The sequence below is a fragment of the Mus musculus genome, chromosome 4, assembly GCF_000001635.26.
Source record: "Mus musculus strain C57BL/6J chromosome 4, GRCm38.p6 C57BL/6J".
Lineage (NCBI taxonomy): Eukaryota > Metazoa > Chordata > Mammalia > Rodentia > Muridae > Mus > Mus musculus.
The window spans coordinates 146628970-146650992 of NC_000070.6; the positions used below are offsets into that span (position 1 = coordinate 146628970).

Here is a 22023-nt window from a genome sequence, read left to right on the forward strand (position 1 = left end):
ACCTACCCAACTATGACTTTATTGATATATTAACAGACACCCCAGTTAGCCATTCCTCCTGAATTTCTTTGAATCCTTCCAAGGTTCAGCCCAGCATGTGTGAGAGGATAATTTCAAGCCAAGATACTTTAATAAGTGGGAAGCTTACTATGGATTAAATCAAAATTGGACAGTACCTTTGGAATAATTATGAATGCTCACTTTCCTAAGAAAAATGACTCCTTGCTTCATGAAAAGCAGTCTGCCCATGCACATTCATGGTTTGTTGAGTTCTGCGCTGTGGACTTCTTACAGGTGTGGTAATGCTTAGACGCTGCACTCAGGAGTTTTTTCAGAGATCTCTTGTTGGAGAAGGTCAAAAGTTTGGATCCTGCATTTCACAATGTTTTTCTTACATTCTTCCTTGTTCTGCAGTGTTTCTGGGAAATGGAATCTGTATGTGTGCTAACTGTGTGACTGACTCTCACATCTCTAGGGTAAACAGAAATCCTCAGGGAAAAAGAGACATTCTCATGATATCTTCTCTTTCCTTCATGTTTATCCTTCCACCTGGTGTTGGCATCTTTCATTTTTGTCACATGAAAAGGTCCAGGTTCTTTTTGAACGATATTTTCCCATTTTCAGGTCTCCATTACTCAGCCAAATCTGCATAACTATAAATCAAATCTAAGAGCCCTAAGATGGTAAAGGCCAAGGAGACTCTATTGAAGGATCCAGGTGTGTTAGAGGCTTTGAACAAGGAGTGGGGTGTGGGTTCACCTGAAAATGTATGTATTCCTATGCCCATTTTTTATTACACACTTGATGCTGTCTGCAAATGCCCAGGGCATCAAGTTTTACATGTTGTAAATTTATGGCAGTATTGTATTTTTCCCTGCATCTCCAATTTCTGTTTTACAGAAAATCCTGTTGTCAGTAAATTTTCCATCACATGAATTAGGGATTATACTCAGTTCATACATACTACAATTGTTAGAATATTCACAGAGAAACATTCTGGTATTATCTGGTTTCTTTGGTATTGCAGATATTACAGAGCTCCTAGAGTTTAATCTAATCTCTGCTATCTAAATCTCCTAGTGCTTGCATTTTCAGGTGAATGGCCTTTGCACATGAAGTGTCCCAGAGTGCTTGCACAGTTAGCATCTCTTCTTTCCCTGTACCGTCCCTTGTTATTCATGTTTTCATCCAATCCTTGTGTTTCATATATGTTTTAAGGAAGGTTTTGGATGGGTATCCATGCTGTCATATATTCATAATTCCATGTTCCATGGTAAATGACAGCAGGGGTTTCCATAACTCCACTTTCTCCTTCTTTTACAGTCTTTGCCTTTTTCCCACTGCTGGCTTTTTATTCAGCACTCTCTGAATTGGCAGTTTCCCTTTACAAACCATGTTTGGCTGAGTTATCCAGAAAGCACCAACAATTTAAATGTATTTCCAGTATTTCTACATATAGCAGTATGTCAGTTATAAATTCATTTTTGGGCCTGTGGTCATTTTTTTTTTTTTGTTTTGTTTTGTTTTGTTGTTTGTTTATTTGTTTGGTTTGTTTTTTGAGACAGGGTTTGTCTGTATAGCCCTGGCTGCCCTGGAACTCACTTTGTAGACCAGGCTGGCCTCGAACTCAGAAATCTGCCTGCCTCTGCCTCCCAAGTACTGGGATTAAAGGCGTGCACCACCATACCCGGCTTGGGCCTGTGATCTTTAGAGTGACTTTTGACCAGCTTTTAGTGAATGTCTATTTCCTTTGTAGGCTGACCTCAGTTCAAACCAGTAAAGTTTCTGTTACCTACTTGTCACTACTACACCTGTCAACATACCTTGTTAGACAGGTTGGTATTACAGCACAAGGGTCAGTCAGTATCTAGGGAGAACCATTAATGACACCTTACACCCATCAGCCTGCAGAGATCCTTTTAGCAGTATGTATGCTAAACCAGCATATCCAAGATCCTTCTAGACACTGAGTGCTCTTCTCACTTATCAGATTGTTCTTTAGGAATGTATAAAACCAAATGATATATTTTTTTATATTTTTTCTTGTATTCTATAGCGTGTTAAGTATTTTATCAGATTGGATTATTTCTTGGGATACTTGCAAGTCTTGACTTAAAGAATTATCTTTTTTGTAATTCGAGAAAACTTACCTTCCTCATATCCTTATTTGAACATTGAAAATATTCTAAGTCTTACTTGCTCCTTGTAAGCACTGCTGTACTGTGATACCTTAGTTTGGAGGCTCTGTACATCCTTGTTTGTCTTCTGAATAGAGTAGAATGATGACAGCTGTCTTCAGTTTGTGCAGTGATAGGCTTAGGATGTTGGCTATTATCCTCATTAGACTCAGTAATGTTCTTTCTGTTCCACATTCTTCACAGCTTTCATAGTGATGCACTGTGGTATTTTGCTGTAGGCCTTTCATAGATATATTGACATGGTTGTGAGCTTTCTCCCACTGATTATAGTTTATGCCTTGAGTTGTTTGGTTTGTGCTTGTTGAAACAGTTTTGAGTCTCTGGCATGAAATCAAGTTGAGTTTACTTTCTGCATCATTAGAGAGAAACTTTTTAAATGTTGCACTGGTGCACCCATACTATTATTATTTTTTGTGTGCATGTTTTCGTGGTTATTTGCTTTTGGACCCAGGTAAGGTCAGCTTTGTGTGATAACTGTACCATATTCCCCTTCTTTCTGTGTTCTGCACTGTTTTATCTGTAAATTTTTTGTGGGATTTTTCAGAAGAAATTTGTGAATTTGGTGCAGCATTTGATTATTCCTGAGAAAGTGCTAGAAGGAACACTGAGAGCCTGGGTTTCTGCTCTTGATTATTCCCTGGCCTAGTGTTTATTGTTCCTAGGAAATCAATATTTCCCTTGTCAATTCTGTTTCATTTTCTATCACTTTCTATGGTACTCGATCATTTGCTTTTTTTCCCATTGTCAATCTATACTTCTCAGGCTGGGGCATTGGAAGATATCATTCATATACCTGTCAAATGCCAAGAGAAATATTTGACATGAGATTAATATAAGGTCAATGAAATACATAAAAAGCACTGAATATTTGCTGATATCATGGTCATGACAACTTTCTTCAGTAATAGTATCTACATGTTCAGAATGAATTCTTATGTTTTCATTTATGCATACACATACGTATGTATGTGTGCATATATGTGTTTGTATGTGTATTGGAATGTATGCTAGGAGACCATTATCACACTTTCTTTCTTTCTTTCATGTGAACCTATAAGAGTGGTGGCCAGAGATGAAATCTTTAACAGCTAGACTCCAAAGAGTGTCATTGCAGTCATATTTATTACTGATTGGGAACATGAGAACTTCCTGCAACAATGCCTCAATGCAGATACACGGTTGTTCAGACAGATGTTCCAACTTTGATAGTATTTTAACAGATTTGATATAATGAGGGAATTATTCCAAGGGCATTACCCTCAAATGACTCATTTTGTGCATGTGTGTATATATATATATATATATATATATATATATATATATATTGTCCCTTGCATCCAACAGTGAGGTTCTACCATTTCTCCTTCTTGATTTTGTATGTCAATATATTTTATGCAATATGCTCTCAGCATAAAATATATTCATAGTAATACTATTCATAAAATTGCATATAGAAGTTGTATACAACTCAAGTGTCACTTTACACTAAAGACACTTACCTTGAGTTTTTAAATAAAATTTCTAAAATTTTCTCTGCACCCCATCCCATCCCTCCTCTCCACCCCTCCAAGAGGATATCCCTACACCTCACCATTCCACCAGGCCTCCCCAATTCCTGGCACTTCTAGTCTCTGGAGGGTTAGGTGCATCTTCTTTCACTGAGGTCAGACCAGGCAGTCATCCACTGTTTATTTGTCATGGTCATCATGTCAGCTGTTGTTTGCTGCCTGGTTGTTGGCCCATTTTCTGAGAGATCTTGGGGGGTCCAGTTCAGTTGAGACTGCTGGCATATGGATGGGGCCACCTTCCTCCTCAGCTCCTTCTGACTTTTCCTAAATTCAACCACAGGGGTCATTGGCTTCCATCCATTGGTTGGGTGCTAGAATCTGCATCGGACTCAGGTGCTTGTTGGACCTCTTAGAGGGCAGCCATGCCAGGCTCCTGTCTATAAGCACACCACAGTATGAGTAACAGTGTCACTGCCCTTTGCCTTCCCTTGATATGGATCCTAATTTGGGCCTGTCCATGGGCTTCCTTTCTCTCATGTTCTTCTCCAGTTTTCTCCCTGGAGATCCTTCAAACAGGAACATTTCTGGATCAGAGGTTTTGTGTATAGGATTTCAACTCCATTACTCCACTTGATACCTGTCCCTCCACTGGACAGCACTTTATCCAAGGTCTCTCCCTTTGAGTCCTGGGAGTCTCTCACCTTCTAGGTCTTTGGAACATGGGAGATGGACCTCCATAGCCTACCTCCTGAGGCTGTCTATTTCCATTTTTTCTACTGGTTCTCAGGGCTTCAGTCCTCCCCCATCCCTCACAATGACTGATCATGTTTCCCCTTCCCCTCTCTGTCCCTGCTTCCACTCAGTTCTCTCCCCACTTCTTCCCCCAAAAATGCTTTCCTCTGTCTCCCAAGTGGGATTGAGACATCCTCACTTGGAAACTTGAGCTTTTTAACCCTCTGTAGTCATTTATGTTTTATTATATACTTTTTTTGGCTGATATCCATTTGTTAGTGTGTACATACTATGCATGTCCTTTTTTGGGTCTGAGTTGCCTCACTGAGGATGGAATTTTCTAGTTCAATCCATTTTCCTCCAAAGCTCCTGATGTCGTTGTTCTTAATAGATGAATAATACTCCATTGTGTAAATGAACCATATTTCAGTATCGATTCTTCCATTGTGGGGCATCTGGGTTGTTTCCAGATCCTGGCTATCACAAGTAAGGCCACTCTGAACATAATGCAACACAAGCCCCTGTGTCATGGTTGGTCATCTTTTGTGTATATGCCCAAGAGTGGTATAGCTGGGTTTTAAGGTATATCTATTTCCAATATTCTGAGGAATCTCCAGATTGATTTCCAGAATAGTTGACCAGTTTTCAATTCCACAAGCAATGGAGGAGTGGTCCTCTTTCTCCACATCCTGGCCAGCATGTGCTGTCACCTGAGCTTTTTATATTAGCCATTCTGATTGGTGGAAGGTGGAATCTCAGTGTTGCTTTGATGTATATGTTTCTGATCACTAAAGACTTTGAACATTTCTTTTGAAGTTTCTCAACCTTCCACAGTTGCTTCATTGTGAATTCTCTGTATAGGTATCTACCTCATTTTTTGATTGGGATGTTTGGTTTCTTGGTGGTTAGCTTCTTGAATCCTTTAGATATATTGGATATTAGCCTTCTATCAAGTGTGGAGATAGAGAAGGGTTTTTTTTTTCCCCCAATCTGTAGGTTGCCACTTTGTCCTATTTGCTATGTCATTTGCCTGACAAAAGCTTTCTAGTTTCATGAGGTCCCATTTGTCAATTTGTGAACTTAGAGCCTGAGCCATTTGAGTTCTTTTTAGGAAATTTCCTCCTGTGAAAGTCAGTTTGGGGCTCTTTCCCACTTTATCTTCTGTTTCCTTCATTGTATCTTGTTTTATGTTGAGTTCCTTGATCCACTTGAACTTGAGCTTTGTGCAAGGTGATAAATGTGGATCTATTTTCACTTTTCTACATACAGACTGCCAGTTAGACCAGCACTGGTGATTGAAGATGTTTTCTTTTTTCCATTACATATTTTTGGCTTCTTTGTCAAAGATCAATTGTCTGTAAGTGTGTGGTTTAATTTCTGGGCCTTCAGTTCTATTCCATTGATCAATCTGTCTGTCTCTATTCCAATACCATGCAGTTTTTATCACTATTGCTCTCTAGTAACACTTGAGGTCAGGGATGATGATTCCTTGTTGAGAATAGTTTTAGCTATTCTGGGTTTTTTGCTTTTTTAAATGAATTTGAGAATTTTTCTACAACTTTGAACAATTGTGTTGGAATTTGGATGGAGATTTCATTAAATCTGTAGATGGCTTTTGGTAGGATGGCCATTTTTACTATGCTAGTTGTACTAGTCCTTCACCATGGGGTATCTCTCCATTTTCTCCATTTTTTATAACTTTAAAAAAAGAAATGAAGTACACTGATTTTTAAACATAGCAGCTCCTATGTAGTTTGCTTGTGTGTGCTTTCTGGTTGCTAAATCTAGATATAGAGTCTAGTTTTAAGTGGGAAATTACCTTTCTGTTTTTCAACTCCTTCACAGACTAAGTTTGGCTGTCTTGGAAATATCTTTGTGGATAGATCTTGTACACATAGGTGTGTATTGCTCTGTCTCCTGAATCCTGGAGTTAAAGATGTGTCCCATGATACCTGGACCTAATAATGTTTTCCTCCTTAGAACTCGATCTGTTCCAGGCTGTTCTTGGACTTTGAAACCTGCCTCCATTTTCAAACTCAAACCAGAAACTTAACTGGGTGAAATTTTGCCTGAGATCATCACTCTCTCACTTTCTGTTACTCCTTTATTCCTCACACCATGAGCCTTGTTCTTTTAAACCATCCCTTTCCCTTTACTGACTCATTAGTGTAGCTACCTCTGTAATTTTAGGTACTTGGAGCCCCTTATACAAATCATATTGCATGCTTATAGTTTGCGTAGTTGAGAAATTTTGGGCAATGGGTGCGGGGAATTAAAGGGGATTCCCACATCCCACCAGAGCTCCAGTGCTCTGGGCAAGTGGACAGCAATCTCCATGAGGCTCAGGTGGGCATCTGGCTGTGGGAAGCTATGGATCTCCAGTCCGCAGGGGTAGAGAGGGAGCAGTTTGTGGTTTCTGGGTCTCACAGAGGCCACAGACCACAGGTCCTCAGTCATGGATATCCCAGATGTCATTGTATGTTGTGGAAGAGCTGAGAACAAAGTGAGGGCTCTGGGGGCAACTCGGTCAGCCCCAGAGCTGAAGGGAGAATGGAGCAGGGGGATAAGGCACTCTGTGGCTCCCAGGATGTGAGGGTCTTTGGTCTGATCTGGTGACTAGAAATGCTGAGAGGCTTTGCTGCTGGAGGTGACATGTGGCTCTTTAGGGTCAGGCCTATTCCATCATTGAAGAGCAGAGGGCTTTGATGAGTGGAGAGATGGTTCCTGGTTTTAAGGTGTTCATTGTAGAAAGTCAGAGAGAGGGAGAGGCGTAGGGAAGTAGAAGCCAGCCATGGCCATGTGGAGAGAGGGAGGAAAGGATAGGGAGGAGGAGAGCTAGAGATGAGAATAAGAGATTTAAGAGCTTAAGAGAGAGAGGAGGGGCCAAACAGCCCTCCCCCCCTTTTCTTTTGTAAAACAGAACTGTTAGAGTGGCATTTTTATTTTTAAATCATTAAGACTGGTCAAGAAATAAAACAGAAACATAGTAACATGTTTAAAAAATTAAAGAATATTCTTCCAAGTATAAATTTTATAAATACAAAACAAATTCACAAATGACTTTGAATGCTAAATAAACATCTAGTTAATAAATTCAGTCGGCACTGGCTACGGCACGTCAGAGCTAGAGAATTGGATTCATTCATGTGTAGTGTTGAAACCATGTGCTCATGAAACAGTCTTAAGACACATTCTCTAAGCTGTTGTCTACAAGAGCTACTGTGGAGACAAAGCCTCCTTATGACCGAAACTCCTAAAGCTCAATGACAAAATAAATCATTGTTGAAAAATTATTTTCCAGGATACCTGAACACATGAATGATCTCAAAATGCACAAAAGCCTCTGTAAACCAGGACTGTACCCAGTACAGCTATAAAACTTAGTAGATACTGAACAAAAACTGTAGCAAAGGAAATCTTTCCTACATTCTCCTGAGTGCTTAATAGTAAATTGAGAATATAGTGCAGGCCACACTTGGATGTGGTCAACCAGCTGTTATTGCTTTATACGTGTATCTGCTTTAGAGCATGGTTTAATGTTCCATTTTCATGAACGATTTATGTTTTTCTTCACGTATAGCCTTTAGAAGGACAAAATTAGATCCGTGACTTCTATGCAGCTAGTGCAAACAGCCCCTTTTATAGTGGGCTGGGTTACCTAGCCCTTGCAGCATTACTGTTAGGAGGAGCTGGTAACTGAGGTTGGAGTCTAGCCAGAATGCCAGGAGCTTGGGACCTTGTCAACGTGACAGATAGTCACAGGATTATTCAGTTGTGGGGCTCCGTGTTGTCAGACACCCGTGTCTGGGAACGTAGCTCACTGTTCTGTCCCTTGTAGAGTTTTCTACTGGGTCTCCAAAGTAAGCTTTGCTCAATTAGAACACAGGCTGCCTTTCACAGTCCCACAGAGAAAAGCTCTAAAGAATAGCTTTAATTTTAAATTATATAATCTTCAACTCATGTTTTCATAGTTCTTTCCCACAGCCTTAAAGTCTGTCCTGAAGGTCATAACATTACCATTTTCCTGAGGAATATCTGACACATTGTTGCTTCATGGAATCTTACTGTTTCTGGTTATGGAGACATAAACCTTGGCTGGGAGAACATTCTCCCAAAATCTTGGCTGCGAGAACATTCCACTTAGGAGGAACTTGTAGTACAGTGTATATGTTACCATTTGAGCAAGCCGTATGCCTACAGCAACCATCAGCACTGGATAAGTCACATATAGTATTGACCCTGCTCCCTTCTATTGCTATCCCAGACCTGGAAGACAGACTTTTTTCTTTAAAGTTTTATTTAACTATAGGAATGTTATTCTCTATGTTTTTATTTTCACTGAATGCCTATATAAAACCAGTGGAACCATGAAGTAATCACAAAATGCATCACACAAGATTCAGGTAAAAATCACACCTTATTTTGTGTGTAGAAAGAAAGAATCAGTCTGTGTTTCTTTTCATGAGCAGCAAGTACCCTTTACCCCTGAGTCATCTCTCTAGCCCAGAGGTTTAGAGGTTCTGCTACAGTTTCATGATTGATCCTGAATATAACCCTGAGTTCTATTTTTGGAAAAATGAAGGAAGAATCATAAATGATAGTAATCTTTGCCACCCATAATCATGTTAGATGAATGATCTCAAATAATAAAGATAAGAATAGTAATGAAGTGAAAGAATCATAAAAGGATCTGGTCCTTGCAGTCTATAATCATGTTAGATGAGTGATCTCAAATAATAAAGCAAAGAATATTGCTGAAGTCAAAAGATTCAGACTTTAAGTTGGACAGTAATAGATTTATGTGCAGTAATTAATGAAGAATTAGTAAAGTTCTTATGCAACTTAAACATTCCTTTCCATTGTAACAAATCATTTTACTTTTTCATTTTGTTGTTACATGTAACATTTATTTACTCAGGTTCTCTTAACTATTCTGAAGGAAAACCACTGTGGAATTTATAAAATTATTATCTGTATTGGTTTTGTCATGAATAAGAAAATGGTACATGACAATAAGGCTACCTAATGCTAATTTTTTGTTTCACTAAATATTCTCAAACTAAATCTATAATACATATTTTAATTCTTCATGAAAAGATTTTCTTTTAAGTTATTCTTGTGTTTTACATTCCATACTCTATTTTCTTGTTCTAGAAAGGATGCAGCATTGTATATAGGCCTTAGGATCTCAAGTGAGCATTTTAGACTAAAGTCTGGCTGTTGACACCCAACTGCATACAGGATAGGAACAGGGTCTCCATTTGAGCAAAGGTGACAGGTTTTAGAATTTGTTAGCACAGTTTCACTTACCATCATTTACCATCTGAGATGTGATACTGGGATCAACAAAGTATTCTTAAAGATACATTCCTGCATCCAGACCTCAAATGTATACTTTATTATGTCTCAATAACTCTGGGGATGCTGAACCCACAAGATAGGAGTCCCCAATCTTACAATGGAAAACTGGAAAATCATTCTAATCTAGATTGTGAGAAAACACTCCAGAGTGTCATCTACCCAACAAGAGGATGCCTTCCTGTGCCAGGTAGTACACAGATAATAATGGATTAATAGGTTTCATCACTTTTCATGAACACTCAATGATATTTTTTTACCTCATTGAGCAGACATTATATCCATGACAACCATCACAGTAAAGGCTGATCACTCCTTATCTGAAAATTCAGATTCCAATATATCCCCAAATTTAAAATTCTTACATTACCACAGTGATGCCATCAGCGAAAAAAGTCTGTGGTCTTATGTGATCTCAGTTTTTATTGTCACCTTAACTAAATTTAGAGTCACCTAGGGAACATGATTCTAGACATGTCTATAAGCACATTTCCTCAGAGCTTCAGCTGAGAATGGAATACACAACCTGGATGTATGCAGCACCAAATAGTGGACTGTGGACCTGGGACAAGTAACAAGTAGAAAGTAAGCTGAGCACCACCATGCATCTCTCTCTGCTTCTGTAGTGCAGACACAATGTGACCATTCACATTCATGCCATACTTTCCTTGCAAGTCAGGCTTGTATTTCTCTGGAACCAAGAGCCTGTCCTCTTAAAGAAATCCTTGTTTAAGTTGTTTTTGTCAGGACTCTATTCTGTCTGTCTGCTGTCTGTCTGTCTGTTATTTATCTATCATCCTAGTTGAATGAGTACATGGGCATGAGATTGGAGGTCAGAGAATCACTTGCAGGATATGCCTCTGAGAGGGTCCATGCAATAGAACTCAAGTCACCAGGATTGTGCAGCAAGCACTTTTAGCTGAAGAGCCATCTTATTGGCTCTTGTGTTAGGCTCTCTACCCCATGGATGCATGTGTACAAAACACATAAGAATCATGTGTTTGAATTTGTTCCTCATGTAAAGATGTCTCATTATGTATGTAAATGTTTGAAAATACTAAACACTAAAGTAGATCTAGGCTCAAGTAGTTCAGACCAGCGACAGTTGTCCTGAAGTAGCTTCCATTGGTCTATGTATGCTATGCCACAACACCAAAAAGTGCAATGATTACCCACCAGAAATCTTAACTGCTCCTAGTTCTGTAGGCTGATGTCCACTGTCAGGCACTATTGGTCTGGCTTCTGAAGGTCTCTTCCTTCTCTTCTAGATAGCCACCCTCCCACAATTGCTGTCTGCTTGTACTTTGATGGAGTCCCCTATTTAGAAGAACAGCAATGTTACTGGAGTAGGGCCAGACCTTTACCTGCTTACCTTCCTAAAAGTCTTGGCCTCCAGACACAGCCATGTGCTGTGGAGTTTAGACCTGGACACACAGGTTGGAGCCAATGGGGGTTACACACAGTTCAAGCTGTGCTGCTCTCTCTTCTCTGCAGGGTGTAGTTCTGATGCTTTGTATGGGAATCTGCTTGTGAGCACAGAAGTTCCTGTTACCTAGTTAGTTTTTAATCAGTCAATGAGGATGCTAGCTGCTAATGGCTAAGAAGAGGTGGGAATTCTAGGTTTCCATAGGCAGGCTAAGAGATGCAAGAGGAGGAAAGCAGATTCACCATGCTTTAGAGTGAGCAACCAGCCATGAGATGTTAAGGATAAGGTTTCTCTGTGAAGTCCTGACTGTCCTGAAATTTTCTCTGTAGATCAGGTTGGCCCCAAACTCAAGAGATTCTCCTCCCCAGCTACACCAATTCTGGCTTTATTCCTCATTGCTAATTCTGGACAGAGAGCACAGGTCAGGGCCCAGCAAGGAGATCAAGAGGACAAACCCTTTAGACACTCCAGGAATAAAATCTGCAGCACCCAGTGTGGCTGTGGCCATAGACAGTTGAAGTGAATTACTGCTCTTCAGTTAGTGGCCCTGTTGTAATTATAAACGGTGACTGTAATATCCACTTCACCTCTCACTGGCATTGACATAGATGATGAAAGCCAGCTCCAGATATCACACAATATACTCAAGGTCACAATCTGAAACCACTCTGAGGTCTCTCTGTTTAGGCTGAAATGCTCACAGCAAGGTAACAGCCAGGCAGATGAGGATATTAGATTGACCTAAAATGTGAATTCCTAGAACATCACAGTATCCCAGATCACTTTTTGCAGAAGAAGTACATAATGTTGCAATCCATACTACATAACAAACTCGGAAGACACATGAAGCAAACCTTCAAAGAAAACATATAGAAATAATCTGGTGATGTGGCACACAACACAACTTTAATCCCAGCACTTGAGAGGGTAAGGCAGGAGGATCTGGATGTCAAGTTCAACAGTGGCTTCTACAGATAAAAGAATAGAAAATAAAATAAATGAAATGAAATAAATGTTGGTTAAAATATCAACCAACCTGTCCTACAATCCAACTTCCAAATATGCAAGAAGTTGTGAGTAAATAATGTGTATTCCAGTCTTCTTATTATCTAGTCTCCTTCCCTGCCTCTATGTTTGATAAACTTATTTTCTTCCAGGAAATATAATTATTAAGGAAATTCTCACACATTATACTATGGATGAAAGTTATCGACAGTATATACAGTGAACTAAGCCTATGAATGAAGTATAGATGTGGCTAGACAGTGCTGGATTTTTCCATAACCTTGATTATGAATGATTGTGAGTCACCACCTAGGTACTTTGAACAGAATTCTGGCCCTCTAGGAGAAGTTAGCATCTTAACCACATCAGCACCTCTCTAAACCCAAGTCAGAAAAAAAATGTTTCTTAAGTAAAAGATGTAATACTTGGAATTTGAAGGCCATAGCGAGGCTGCCTGCCATGTGCTTGCCTGCCACAGGGTGGAGAATCCAAAGGAGGTCTGAGAAGATGAGCAGAGCAGAGATCTAGGAAATCACATAGAGAACTCAAAAAGATACATCAGTAGGTGAAGTTTCAAAAGCGCTGATTAGTCAGGAACTTGTGGTGTGAGGTCAGGATGAGACCATGACCAGAGTACAGTGCAGGTTGAGGGTTGAACAATGCAGCTCAGAGTCTGAGAGGATTCAGGGAAAGGTAAGACATATTTTTATAGAATTCATCCTTGATGCTAATAAGTGAGAGGAAGCATGGACAGCAAGAGAGAAGTTGTAAATTTTATAATTGTGCTAAGGAAATTTTAGATGTAAAAAATGTAGAAATTAGATGTAAAAACTGTAGATGTAGAAATTTTAGATGTAAAAAGGGGCAAATTCAAGGCATAGCTTGACTTATTAGGTTCATGAGGCTCCCATTTACAAAGATAGGAAGAGGGGGTACACTGAGGATGGGGGGGTACAAATGAGGACCTTGGCTATTGGTGTATGATTAAGACACTTTCAATATTCCATTTTAATTATATATCTTGGTGACTAATTTTTTGTATATTTTATTTATTTATATTGCAAATATTATCCCCTTTCCCGGTTCCCCTCCAGAAACCCCCTATTACTTCCCGCCTGCTTCTATGAGGGTCCTCCCACATGCCCCCACCTACTCCTGTCTCCATTCCCTGGCATTAATGTACACTGGGCCATCAAGTCTACACAGGACCTAGGACCTCTCCTCCCAGGCATGCCCAACATGACCATCCTCTATTAAATATGTAGCTGGGGACATGGGTTGCTCCATTTGTACTCGTTGGTTGGTGATTTAGTCTTTGGGAGCTCTGGTGTGTCTGGTTGTTTGATATTGTTGTTCTCCCTATAGGGTCTCAAACCTTTTCAGCTCCTTCAGTCCTTTCTCTAACTTCTGCCATATGGACCCTGTGTTCAGTCCATTGGTTGGCTGCAAGCATCTGCCTTTGTATTTTTTAGGCACTGGCAGAGCCTCTCAGGAGACATCTATATCAGGCTCCTGTCAGCAAGCACTAATTGTCATCCACAATAGTGTCTGGGATTGTTGTCTGTATATGGGATGAATTCCCAGGCAGAGCAGTCTCTGGATGGCCTTCAGCATCTGTTCCACACTTTGTTTCCATATTTCCCTTAGACAGGAGAGTGGGGTGAAACAAATTTAATCTTTGGGGTTGTGAGGTCTGATCCCAAGAGGACTTACATATCACATGTAATTAGTTGGAAGACATATGTGATAAAACGAACTCTAGTGTGAGTTTTCACTGTACTTCATATAATTCTTGGGTTTCTTTGTTGTGCTTTTATTGTCATTTTAGATAGGGTCTCAATAAGAAGTATATCTGGACAGACACTTGTTATATAGACCGGGCTGGTCTTCAACTAAGAGTCATCTACCTACATGTGCTACTAGTAGTGCTGGGATCAAAAGCAAGTGTACCCACCATAGGTTCCCATCTTATTTTACATAGGTCTCCCTAAATATTCTGTGCTAGCTAGGAAATGAAGATCCCCATGTCTCAGTCGAGATACCAAGTATGAGTGGCTACCTACTCTGTGTCTTTAATTTTATTTTTTTTAAACAGGATCTTATTAGGTTTGCCTTATCAAGGGTGTTGGTGGAGTAATGTGCTACCAACCACTCTCAGACAGAGTAGGTGAGATGAGTGTCCTGTTCTCCCATTCTGTTCTCAGTGTTGTTCTTGAAGCCCAAGTGAAGAGGAATGTTAATTTATACAAAGGCCTGAGGAGAGATGACTCAATCACTTAGAGCTGTGGATATTTTAGTAGAGAACCTGGATTTGATGACCAATACCTACAAGGCATCCAATGCTGTATTATGACAGAGCAAGGAAGACAATGCCTCCAGTCCTCCATCTTGTGTTGTTGCTAAGGCCATTTCAGGTTTAATTTGAATTTGATCTTCTTGATGAATCCTATGGGAATTACTAAACTTCATTTCTAGAAACCCAAGTTCAAGATATCCTAGATGACTTATCTCAGCCTGTTTGTGCTGGAATCCCCTCTGGCTAACTGCTTATCTTAGATTGTATCAGACACTACTTGCTTCTGTGAGTATCCCACTTCAGTTGCCTCTTGTGAAAATCTGGTGCTCAGGAAACTCAGTGCCCTTGCTAGCTTAGCCCCCTTACCTAGGATAATGTTTAAGAAGCAATTATTGTGTACAGTTGTCTCCCTATAGAGGTCTGTATGTTTTTTTTCAATTTTTTTGTTAGATATTTTCTTCATTTACATTTCAAATGGTATCCCGAAAGTCTCCTATACTCTCCCCCAATCCTGTTCCCCTACCCACCCACCCCAGTTTTTGGCCCTGGCGTTCCCCTGTACTGGGGCATATAAAGTTTGCAAGACCAAGTTGGCCATCATTTGGAAGAGAGGTCTGTATGTTAACCTTGATATTTGCTATAATAATCTACCTCTAACATTTTGGACCTAATTTAAACCAAGCATGCATTAAATATTAAATACTGATCAAGAGGTGGACCGATGTTAGGAAAATCTCTCCAATTTTCAAGGTAGAATGGACTCAGTCTCATGTTATAGCCGTTTTTTTGTTTTGTTTTGTTTTAAGTGTTAAAATCAATTAGGCGACCACATGTTCACAGGAGCCTATTTTATTCCTAAAGGACTACAATTCTCAGCACTCGAAGAAGTTATGTGCTTCCTCGGCCGAGGAGGCTTCCAGGTTAATTTTGAGTATTATAGATGCAAACTATGTATCTTGATTTCAGGTGGAAGAAGGGGAAGTGCAAACTTGGTGTTCTGAGACTCCCTTAGGTAAGCTTCCAGACTGCTACATGGTGAGTACAGGGTCATTGCCCACATCTGGGTGGAGCAGGCTGCTAAGTCTCTGGAGCTGGTGTGGTGTGGATCTGGATGGTAAGGAGTAGATAGATCTGGCACCCTGTGCAGTCTTATTTAGTTGGACTTATTCCCTGGACCAGACAACCCCGATTTACAACAAGCCAGTAGGCCAATCCCCATTGATAGTTTCTGTGTACTCTGCTGGTGAAATGAATCAATTCAAGAAAGATTAGATTATATTAAGTGCCAGTTCATTTGGAAGCTGCTCTTGGATGAGTTCACTGGCCCCAAGCACCGAGTTAAGGGAAGTCCCAAGGTGTGAAGGGGCGCAGAAAGGGGGAAGAGAAAGAGAAGAATCAGGCATGTACAGAGAGAGAAGGGAGAAAGAGGGCAAGAGAGAGAGCCTCACAGAGAGACACAGAGAGAGACAAAGATGGAGAGACTGACAGAGAAGATTTATTCAATCAGTGTGCAGAGGAATATTAAGCCAGAACAGCAGATATGGCTAGCCTGCAATAGTTCAGGAAGAATTAGAAAAGGTGATATTCTAAGCCTACATAAAATTGTACAGAGACTAGAAACGTCCATGATTACGCTAGGTAAGCAGACTGTGGCCATATGCTTCAGAGAAGACAACTACCTCAGGTTAGTAAGATTACTTAGACAGAGCTCCTTCTCTAAAGCAAGGAATATGCTTGGGAAAGGTGGTTATGGTCTGGAGCCAGGACCTTTGGGGAAAGGTTGTGTCCAATCTTGAGAAGCCAACTCTTGCCACCATGTCGGGCTGTGGTTATTAGTCCCAAGTCTACTGTTGGATTGTTCAGTAATGTTCCCGATATATCCTGTGTTCCCTGCGAACAGCATGGATTTGATAGACCCTCCAGAGTTTTTTCCATTGTATGACAGTTTCGCTGACGTCATAGAAGTGTCCCCTCTCTTTACCTGTTCCCTCTGTAAGTAGTATACAAGATGCTATTCTTAAGAAGCTTACTGCATGATATGTAGCTGTGCAAGACTTATGTTGCAAGATATCTGATCATGCTCTGAACCCTGAGTGTAACAAGATTAAATAAACCATGGGTCAAGAAGTGCCAGAAGCAACCAGCTGACAGGAAGGGAACCTAGGATTATTAAGTAAAAGTCACAGAGAGTAAGAGGGAATTGGGAGCAAAGACAGAGAGATGCACAGGAAGCAGCATTTAGGTACATTCAGTTTGGAGGATGTCATTTGAGAAGGTGTGGCAGAAAGAGATTCCTTCTGGGATTTCACATAAAGAGAAAGGTGAACAGATGTTTTCTCTGCCTCTCTGAGCTACCAGGCTTCCACCCAGCATCTGGCTCCTGACACTTCCTTGACCAAATTGAATTGATTTAGAATTTATTAAAAACAACAGACATCTCAACTGCAGCTTTTATGTTTTCCATCTTCGAGTTTTGCTAATTTTCTCATCCTCTGAGACTTTCTGCTTAGGAGCCTGTCACTGAAGAATTATCTGATGTTTAGAACATTGTTGTACTTATGAACTAATTCTGGAAATATCTTTGCTGTGGGAATCTCCCATCTGTCTAAGTGGTTGGAATTGCTTTCTGTAGTCCATATATACACAAGTAGATCTTGCATTCCAATAAACTGGTACTTTTGCTTAAGCTTACAGCCATATTTAATATAGTGTGAGGAATTTTAAGCTTTAAACATGCTATCCTACAGTGTAGTACTCAACTTGATTGTTTAAAATATTTTTTAAAGAACAATAACAAAGGCAAAATTATTTATTTGGACATCTCATATTATCATCTTTTAAAACCTAAATTAATGCTTAGCTATAACCTTAATTTATATAATTTTCCAAGTGAGCTAACCAGGATTTGCATGTATATCATTTGCTGAAAGTGTCAAATCTAGACGCTTAAATCATCCTTCTAAAATGAATATGCTATTATGGATATTGGTTGATAAACAGTGAAGTTTGTAAGTGTCTGCTATCTTGATCAGTTGAAGGCAGTCACCTAACCCTTTAGAGATTTCTCTGTACAGTATCCCATTCCTTTCCCACGTGATGCTTTTCTTGCTGTTCCATAAAGATTGCAAAGATTTTTCTTAAAGTAAGCTAGAAGGACAAAAATAGGCATCAGAGAGACACATACAGAGTATACACACACACACACACACACACACACACACACACACACACAGAGAGAGAGAGAGAGAGAGAGAGAGAGAGAGAGAGAGAGAGAGAGAGAAGACATATACACAGAGAAAGATGCAGAAAGCAGCCTTGAGGTAGTCACACATTCAAACTCATACACCAAACAGACAGGGTGGAATGTACAGGGAACATGAAGTAGAAGTTTACAATTTAGATGTACTCTTTGTTCAATACCTCTGAGGGAAAGGCTTTCATTTCTTTCCTTAACTCATCTCAGATTCATTATTAATCATCAATGTGTTCAATCTATTCTCACAGGAAGTATCTATTAGCTGGTGCCATCTTTTTTTTTTTTTTTTTTTTTTGCATAAGCTTAATGTGGGGAAGTATATAATTCACCATGATGGAAAGCAAGGAGCCCTGCCATCCGAACGATGTCCAAGGGCTCAGAATCATGTACTTTAAGGACAGACCCCCAGGTCTGGGCTTGTGTTTCTGAGCACTCACCTCCGTAATGAGCTGGAATCTATTTCAACCGGTCAAAATCATCACAACAGTTTTTGATCCTCAGAAATCTTCTGAGACACCTGGGCCTCATTATAATCATGAAAAGAGTTGACTTCCTAGCTAGAATCCCTAAAGAGACTTGGGTAATTCTGGAGACTTCTTCCTCTGCTTATGCAGATGTGCATGTATGTACATTGAGAATTATAGAGCACAATCAGGAATATATTTATGAGCAAGTTTTTAAACAGTATCTATTATAGTCCTAAGTCTAGTTGTTGTCTCCTTGTTTGTTTTTAATAAAATCTGGACAGTGTTCCCAAGGTGTTTCTCTATTTTACTCCTCACACATTACAAGCAGGATATGATATTGTGCCATATACAACATTATTTCAGTTCATCATTTTCTTTAACTGAGGTGTTCCAGCAACTCTACAATGTGTTCAAGCCTGATATTTTGTTTCTCACAGGAACTCTTGGTATTATTTTTCTTTGACTCACAGCATTTTTCATTTCTTTTTTCATTTCATTTTTGTGGGTATTTCTAACTACTTATTGAACTCAATTTTCATATCCTAAGTTGTCTTCATTTCCTTCAGGCATCTGCTATTATTTCTTGTTCATGAATCATTTTGTTCCTGTCCTCTCTGAGTTGATTGACATGCATCTCCTGATCCTCACTCTGAGTTTTCAGTTCTGTATCTTGGATATCATATAAATTGCTCTCCTTAGGGGATATATACTATACTTTAAGACTAGGACATTTTAACATCATAATTTAGAGGGACTATTTTCTTTTTTGAGTTTTTGGCCCAGGAGTCTGGTATTGCAACATGAGAAGTTAGTCAACATAACTTGGTTTTGAATGGCCCAGAACCCAGGTGTAGTGTCCTACCACATCCAGTTCTGGTCTGGAATGGCCGCAACCTTGTGGGGAAGCTGTGTAGTGTAGGCCCTGGGCATCCTGACAGCTGCAGTTGTGTGGAAGGCACCCTGCAACAGAGTTGGTGGAGTGGTATCTGAGGGGAGGGAGGGCCTACTTGCCTGATTAGATGCATTTCGGAAAACGACAAAAACAAGCAATGAAGTAAGCAAGCCAGGAAAACCAACCAAACAACCAACCAAACAAACAAACACAGCTGAGAGGTACTGGGAAGCTAATTCATTAAAAGGGTCCTAAGTCGGAGGGTTTTAAAGAAACATGTAGCAGGAAACTGCTGTATATTGTGTGGAACCAGAAGGAGTTGTCCCAAGGAACTAGGCCATAGTAACAGGAAATACCACCACTCCTGCATTCTCTGCATATTCTGGATATCCTCGTGGTCAGGAAGTCTTGGGGGGTGGGGGTGGGGCTAGAGCCAAGTATTAGGGAAACTCAAAAACTTCTTTAGGGTACAGTTGCTGTGTGGGCATTGTGGGAGAGTCACCTGTGATAAGTCTGTCCTGGAACCTGACATGTAAGAGGAACTGGCAGAAGTAAAGCAGGGGTGTGGAGCAGGGGTGATTTTCTGCAGCCACTCTCACTATTCTGTTGTGAATACCTTACAATTGTCAAGAAGTTTGAGATCCTATTGAGGTATCAAAATGGAAGCCAGTAGATGTAAGTTTATACAAAAAAAAAAAAAAAATCGGGTCTCAAGGTTAGACATGTCCAGCCAGCTGCAGCTGCTGGGAGTTACTAGCACTACTACATATTTTTTTCTGCCTTCTTTCCCCTGAAGAAATAAAATTCCTGGTCAGTCACCTAACGTGCTGCATCAGGGAAGGTTTGCATACCAAGCTGGAATATACACTGGTGTGAAATGCTTCAGAGTTGAGTCCTGGTGGTCTTTGTGGTTTCAATATCTGGGCATAACACTGTGAACTGGGGTTCATTGTAATGTTTTAATGAATTTTATGGATTCCAGAACATTCTTCTAAAACATTGTAGATCCTATGCAGTATCTGTAGTTTGTACATGGAGATTCTCTTTGGTAAAGCCTTAAAGAGCTCTTCGAATTCAAATTCATCCATTCTTTCTTAACACCTGTATTCCTCCATTTGCCATTTTAAGAGAGTACCTATTTGCCAGGACAATGAATTCATATGCTTCCTCAGAGAGCTTTATAGATATTAATCATATGAAGATACAGTGCAGGTTTGATTGGATTAGAAAGTTTACATTATAAAGCACCATCATATGGATTGTGACTATTAATATTTATTGTGTGAAGTTATATTCTCCATTAAACATGAAGATAGGATAGCAGTAAGGTATTGCTAAAGAGAAGATCTATTGTAGGTTCTGTTAACCCTGAACAGACCTGCTTTCCGGAAAACCAGCTGAAAGAGTGGCTGCAGCAGGCCCCAAATAAGGGAGGGGGAGGGGAAAGTCTATGCTCTGGGTCACTGGCAGTCAGCAAAAGACAGACCCATGGGTGAGACACATGGGGACTGGGAACTAATGCTTGGAGCCAGTGCTCCTGAGCCACTGAGATAAATTGTCCAGGCCTGACTTGGAATTTTCAGCCAAAGGAAAGTAAGTGTCTCAAAAGTTAAGAGGAAAGTCTCACCCAAGGGAATAAGTCCTAGAATGAGGATCATGGAAATACACGGTTAGCTCCAAGCTCAAGAACTCTTCGGTAGGACCATGAGGGCATTTACTCTGACCAATGGGGGATGGGGTTTCCCAGGACTGGGCTAGGGAGTGTTGGTCTAGATGCAAACCTACAGAGTTTCTAAATCTCAGTCATGGTACTACATGATGTGTTTATAAAAAGATAAAGAAAGAATAGGTTCTATGGGTGTGTGGTGAGGTATGGGGGAAAGGGGTGTCTCAATGGGCCTATGCCTAGACATCCCTTTCCCCTGAGGGACCAGCCACATGATGGTATAGTATAGAACAGAGTTTATTCAGGACATGGGGAGGGGAGGTAAGAGGGTAGTAGAGGCAGAGAAACGCAGAGAAAGGGAGAAAGTAAAGAAGTAGAGGCCAGCCATGAACATGTGGAGAGAGGGGGGAGGGAATGGGGAAGGGACGGGGGAAGGAAGAGCCCAAGTGGGCAAGAGAGAAGCAAGCGATCAAGAGAGCAAGGAAGGTGCAAGCAGCCCCTTTTGCAGCAGGCCAGGCCTACCTGACTGTTGCCAGATAAATGTGAGGGTGGAGTTTAGACAGAATATTAACAGGTCTCCACTGTCAGTAGAAAGAGGACATGAATATGGTTTAGGCCGATTCTATTTCAATAATGATTCTAGAAAATTTCACTTTGAATAATATTAAATGTGGTAATATCAATTTCCTGTTAGAGGCAGTACAGACACCAGTGAGTTGATTGCAATATTTGATTAGTTTTGAGTTTCTGAAATAACTGTTGCCCATTGACAATAGTTTCTTTTACCCATACTGAAAGCAGCCTCAGGCTATATGTGTGACAAGTCTCAGGTTTATACATGTAGCAAATGTCAGTGGTAGTTTCCCTCGCAGGGCCTGTGACCTTCCTTATTGGATTTTAGCCAGATTCTCAGTTTAGTCTAAGCAATTTTTCCTGAGGAGCCGGACTCAGCTTGAACAGGAAAGCCTTTTGTTATCCACAGATAGTCTTGCCGCTATGATGCTAGTGGCCATGCCTTGCCTGGCAGATTGAGATTGTAGCATACAGGGTGCAAATCTGCATATGGCCGTTGATAACTCTGCCTCCTGCCCCAGACACTATGAATGCTACCACCAGGGAGTCCAAGATAATTGATGGCAGAGTGAACTGTGTGATCTGAGGGGTTTTTTTGTGTCTGTAGATCTTTATTTTTCCGAGGTATGTTTCTGCTTTTCTTACA

General features: G+C 40.3%; 1 protein-coding gene and 1 pseudogene across 1 annotated transcript in view; both read left to right on the top strand.

Annotated features, from left to right (window-relative positions):
• Positions 1-22023, top strand: part of Zfp993 (zinc finger protein 993) — a 478623-nt gene that overhangs the window by 116121 nt on the left and 340479 nt on the right. The gene's annotated exons all lie outside the window — the stretch shown is intronic.
• Positions 1-22023, top strand: part of LOC115486238 — a 101206-nt pseudogene that overhangs the window by 18113 nt on the left and 61070 nt on the right.